A 6,096-nucleotide genomic window follows, 5' to 3' on the forward strand; every position below is an offset into this window, starting at 1 on the left:
TGTTTCTCGTGGAAGCAAAAACGTGCCTCTCGCGAAAGAAAAAAAAACAAAATACGTGTTTTTTTCGTTTTTGAGAGGCATGGTCGTGCCTCTCGCGGAAGAAAAAACCCAGAAAACACGTCTTTTTTGTTTCCGAGAGGCATGACCATGCCTTTCGCGATAGCATAACCGGACTTCTAACGGAAGCAAAACCATGCCTCTTGAAGAAGGAAAAAACAGAAAATGCATTTTTTTCCGTTTTCGAGAGGCATGACATGTCTCTCGCGGAAGAAAAATAACAAGTTTTTTTGCGCATTTTTTTCTATTTTTTGTTCCAAAAGCTAACGAAGATAGGTGAAAAACCAAAAAGTCAAAAAAACCCAAAAAATCATTTAAAAAGCCAAAAAGGCGTGCCGAAAAGAAAAAAAATCCGAAGGGAGCGCCTAGAGCGCGACACGTGGCGGCGGCTGAGAGCGCGCCAAATGGCGTGCTCTCGGTCCACCCCAAGTGATCGTTATGAGGCTCCCAAAGAAGTGCTCGCCAACTAGTTGCTCTCAGCTGCCACGGGCTACAGGTCCTGGGTTCAGCCAACGTGTCCCTAGGGGCCCAACACCGGGCAACACAATGTCTCGCCTTCAGCGAATCTAGCTTCCTACTTGCTGAAGGGGCGAGCGAGCTGGGCTGGCCCACTAGCGCGGGGGAGGTGGGGGGGGCAACCTCCTTTTCCTGTCTTATATATATATATATATATATATATATATATATATATATATATATATATATATATATATATATATATGTGTGTGTGTGTGTGTGTGTATATGTATGTATATATTTGAAAAATGTTGAGCAAGTATTTGAAAAATGTTGAACTAGTATTTAAAAAATGTTAAACAAGTATTTGGAAAATGTTGAACAAGGATTTTAGAAAATGGTCAACAAGTATTTGAGAAAATGTTGATCAAGTATTGGAAAAAGGTTGAACAAGTATTTGAAAAGTGTGGAACAAGTATTTGAAAAAATGTTGATCATGTATATACAAATGTTGAACAAGTATTTAAAAAAATGTTGAACAAATATTTAAAAAATATCGAACAAGTATTTCAATTGTTTTTGATCATGTATATAAGAATGTACAATGAAAAACAAAAGAAAAAAAGAAAAAAATGAAAACCAATAAAGAAACCAAAAACCAAAGAAATATAAAAACATAAAAAACAAAGAAACAAATGCGACAAGAATGAAAAAATGGAGAAGAAAAAAGAAAAGAAATAAAAAAAAGTACAAAATAAGAAAAAAAAATTGGATAAAACCGGCTACACTCACTTCCAGTAGATTGCGTCCTTACAAATATCATGAATTGTATGCTTGCGTTTTGGCTAGTAGCGCTGGTTATCTTCGCGGTGACCTGGGATCGATCCCTCCTGCGCCCATTTTCCTTCTTCTTTTCCACTGTGCCCGGAAATGGGCCGGCCTGTAACGACGACGACCAGGAAAAAGTCGGGGCGAGAGTTTCCTCTCGACTCGCTTAAGGCGAGATATAGTCGCCGTGCCCAACACCACCATCGTTTGTCACAGGGTTAGGTGCCACGCCTCTTGGGCGCTACGACCGCTGTACACCATGGGTTGGGCATCAACACATCCCTAGGGAGACAACTGATAGCTTGCAAGTGCACATTTTAGTTGTTACTACTTTCTGAAGTAAGGGTATCAATCCACGAAGAGATGAGGAAATGGTCATTTGCCCTTTGTACAAGTTCATAGTAATGTGCCCGTGAGTTATTACTTGATTCCAAAATGAAGGCATAATGGTGATGGACTAAATAGAAAGTGGATAAAAGTAAATAACTTGACCGCGCAGTGGTTAAAGTAAAGAACATGGGAGAACTTAGTAAGCTATAATATTGAGGCAATATGTTAAATCTAGTGCATTATCCTTTTTTACTTGTGAGTATATTTTGGTCTAAGCATATTTCAATTTACCGAGGTTCATCTTTTATGGAAATTAATATGCCATATGCATAAAATTACATATCAATACAATATGCATAGTAGATATGACACTTTAGAAACTAACGATTGCCTTAAATATTACCATATTGGCATTCAAATTTTAATTATCCAGTTCGCCTTGGTCACTTGTATTCAAGTCCTTGGAGACACAAATTGGCTTCCTATTTATGGTCAAGCTTAGAGCAACTCTAGCAGAGTCATCATATGCTCCAGAGCTCCATAATAATTGCCAATATGGAGGTTAGGGAGCAAAAGTGCACTCTAGCAGAGTCTCCATATGGGTTGCTATGTCCATGCATTATAGATCGTCCTCCATATCTAACCTCTCAGTCTTCGTATTTGCTGTCTTGAGGCCAAATTTTGGAGCACACTACATCCAACAAAATTGTTTGGCGCGTAGGAAACTTCACATCACCCCCTCCTCACATGGAGCTGGAACGGAGATTGGGGGGAAAAGATATCTCATTGATGAGTGGGTCCCAAATTTTGGAGGCTGAGACATGACGATCCTTAGTTTGCGCGTCGCCTAGGTAGCTAGCCTCCATATGCATTTTGGCGACCACATATATGGCGACTCTGCTAGAGTTTCTCTTATATTTTTCCTTCAAAACATATTTTTTTTATTAAAGGTACAATCATGAAGTTTATCGAGCAGTAACAAAACATTTAACTTCGTACTCATGATTTTCATGTTTTTGCAGTACCGACAGAACTACGGACAATAGCAACATGGGCTTGACAATTGACGCCATGTGGTTGTTCCTAGCTATTTTTCTCATCACTGTAATAATCATTAAGAATGCAAATGCAAGAGTTAACTCTGATCCAGGGTGTGTACTACCACCTCCACCTGTGGTCAATATCATTGCTCTCCTAAAACTCTTACCTAACTTGTGTACAAAGGGCCCCGAAGTTACAATGACCTATCTGTATAACAGGTTTGGTAGTGTGTTCACAATAAGTTTTCTTTGGAAAAGAATAAGCTTCTTGGTTGGGCCAGAGGTCTCTGGTCTTTTCTTTCAAGGTTCAGAGTCCGAGGTTTCCCAAGGCAATATGAATGAGTTCACTGTGCCCATGTTTGGCCTAGAGAACGGATATGCTGTAGATTACAACACTCGAATGCAAGAGACTCGCTTCTTCATTGACGCTTTAAAGCCATCGCAACTGAGGAGCCATGTTGACCCCATGCTTCGTGAAGTGGAGGTAAGAATACATTAGACACTGTGCCTCCTCACATTATTAGATTTCTGAACATAAGTTGCAACTAATTCATGCAGTACTAGAAAATAAGCAAGCTTAGTAGTTATATCCATTTCTAAATCGATGACTTCTTTTTTACTTTTCAAATTTTGAAGGGAGCAACTTTGACTCCGATTTCGTTTTTGTTGCAGTCTATTCTGTCCAATGTACTGTACTTTGTTTAATATAATCAACGAAGTCAGGTTGTCTGCTAAAAAAATGATCATATATTAAGGAACCTAGTTTGCTACTTCATGTTACTCTATCAATTTCTAAATAGATGATGCTTCTTACTTTGCTATGTCTAAAGAGAGCAAATTTGAGCCCTAATGTTATTGTGTATACGTAAGTAGAACTTGTAAGAATAGGTATGTAGTGTAAATTTTTATTGCAAATTCGTCTTCAGTTCAATCTAAAAATTCTAATATTTTTTGCAAGTTAAAAAACCTGCTTGTTAGTGAAAAAAGTAGTGAAATTTGATCACTTGCTTTCTAGTAAGCAATCAATGTATTCTGGAACGAGTGTTTATATTTCTTATAGATCTACAACTATCTCAGAATCTGCACAATTTAAAGTACTCCATACATGCCATAGATAAATCCAATTGATGCTTCATATTGAGTAAATAAAATTTACTCTGACGAAAAAGTGCTGTAGATAAAACTAGTTTAGTCTCCATGTACATCAAATTTGCTTTGTAGAAGGGTACAATACATAAATAAATAAATAAATGGAGACAATACTTTTTTTCACTTGGTCCTTATATGTCGGTATATTTTACACAGAAATCTGGATGCTGCCGCAAAATGATATGAAAATAAAATGACAACAATTATCAGAAAAATCATTTCTTGTAACAAAACAACTATAAAAAGAAAGGTGATACGTTATTAATAATTAGATAGATTTTTACTTTTGAAGTATTTATTTATTTCCCTGATATTTGGTAGGGGCAGGGTTTAGAATTTTGGTACCAATATGTAAATTTTTATAAAATCCAAATTTTATTTTATAACTCTTTGATCTGAAGTTAATTTAATTTACTACAAATTTGAATTTGGTTTGAATATAGTATAAAGTTATGTGGTAACAAGTATTTTGGTACCCATGAAATTACCGAAATTTTGAAAACATTGTTGAAATTTTGAAACCTGGATACAAACATGTTCCCATATGAAATTATTGTACTTGAAAGAATAATATTAAATTGACAAAAGAAATTGGTTTCCTTCGTAATAGTGTTACATATAGTTCATTAGCATGTACACGATTGCTCAACACGCTCATTATACCAGCCTTGCCTAGAAAGTTATGGTGTTTCACGATGTTATACGAGTAGACAAACTCGTGGTGCATGTTAAGTTGCTATATATATATATATATTAATCCAACTAGCCGACGTTGTGATAATGTATGCTATATATTTTCCATAGGACTACTTTGCAAAATGGGGAGAAGAGGGGGTAGTCGAGCTGAAAGATGAGCTCAACCAGATACTCATGTTGATCGCAAGTCGATGCTTACTTGGAAATGAGGTTAGAGAAAAGCTATTCGGTGAGATTTACACGTTGTTTAGTGGAATCGAAGAAGGGGTGAACTTGGTGAGTTTCATGCTCCCATATATGCCTATTCCGGCAAACCACCGACGAGACAAAGCACGGATCAGACTTACAGAGATTGTTTATGATATTATGAGGTCAAGAAAGACATGCGACGGTGTCGAGGAAGATGTGCTCTAGAAATTGATGGACTCTAGGTATAAAGACGGCCGTCGTACAACAGAAGCGGCGGTCGCCGGGATGATCATCGCATTGATATTTGCTGGAAAACACTCAAGCACAATTGTATCCACCTGGACAAGAGCTTGCCTATTGACCCATACAATGTTTTTAGATGCTGTTGTGGAAGAGCAAAGGGAAATAATGAGAAAATATAAGGACAATATAGACTATAATGTCTTGTCAAAGATGGAGACATTGCATAGTTGCATCAAAGAGGCAAGACGTATGCATCCAGCAACACTAGGGTTGATTCACCAAACACAAAAGAATATCACTGTGAGGACAAAAGAGGGAAGTGAATATGGCATCCCGAAAGGTGACACCTTAGTAAATCTTGTAATGCTAACCAGTAAGTTGTCACACATTTACAAGGACCCTGAAGTGTACGACCCATACTGGTTTCATCCTGGAAGAGAGGAGGACAAAGTTGGTGGTAAATTCTCGTACGCAATATTTGGCGGTGGAAGCCATGCTTGTCCTGGGGAGGCCTATGCTTTCTTGCAAATCAAAATTATATGGAGCCATTTGCTGAGAAATTTTGAAATCAAACTCACTTCTCCTTTTCCAAAGACAGATTGGAGCAAGTTCGTGTTAGAGCCTAAAGGAAAAGTGCTGGTAAACTATAGGAGACGTCGTCTGGAAAGCAACTGAGATATGCTATATGTCCATCGATATGTATTTGCATGGACGTACCTTTGCATGTGTGTGGTAATACATATTTGATAGTTGCCTATGGTTTCTGGGGCATCATAAGTTCAAGTTATGCGTAACTTGATTGTTTAATCACTTCTACTTCATTGTCCAAATATTTGGCTTGTTGACCCTGCTATGTAAGAGACTATAATAATGAGTGGCATATATATCTTTATGTTTATCTACACGCTACACCAGGTTTATCATTCTATTTATGCATGGATTGATGTGATGCAATGACACAATTAGTGTATCTATCATATACTAAAAGAACAATATGGGTCAACAATATAAAATAGGCTAGAAATTCCCACAAAATTTAGAAACATTTAGCCTAATATGCCAAAAAAATCACAACCTATTATCCTAGATCTACTGTTATTATACTCAA

General features: G+C 37.3%; 1 pseudogene; it reads left to right on the forward strand.

Annotated features, from left to right (window-relative positions):
- The first annotated feature begins 2,721 nt into the window (after positions 1 to 2,721).
- Positions 2,722 to 5,828, forward strand: LOC119366885 (annotated as a pseudogene).
- The last annotated feature ends 268 nt before the right edge of the window (positions 5,829 to 6,096 follow it).

Source organism: Triticum dicoccoides, chromosome 2B, assembly GCF_002162155.2.
Source record: "Triticum dicoccoides isolate Atlit2015 ecotype Zavitan chromosome 2B, WEW_v2.0, whole genome shotgun sequence".
NCBI lineage: Eukaryota > Viridiplantae > Streptophyta > Magnoliopsida > Poales > Poaceae > Triticum > Triticum dicoccoides.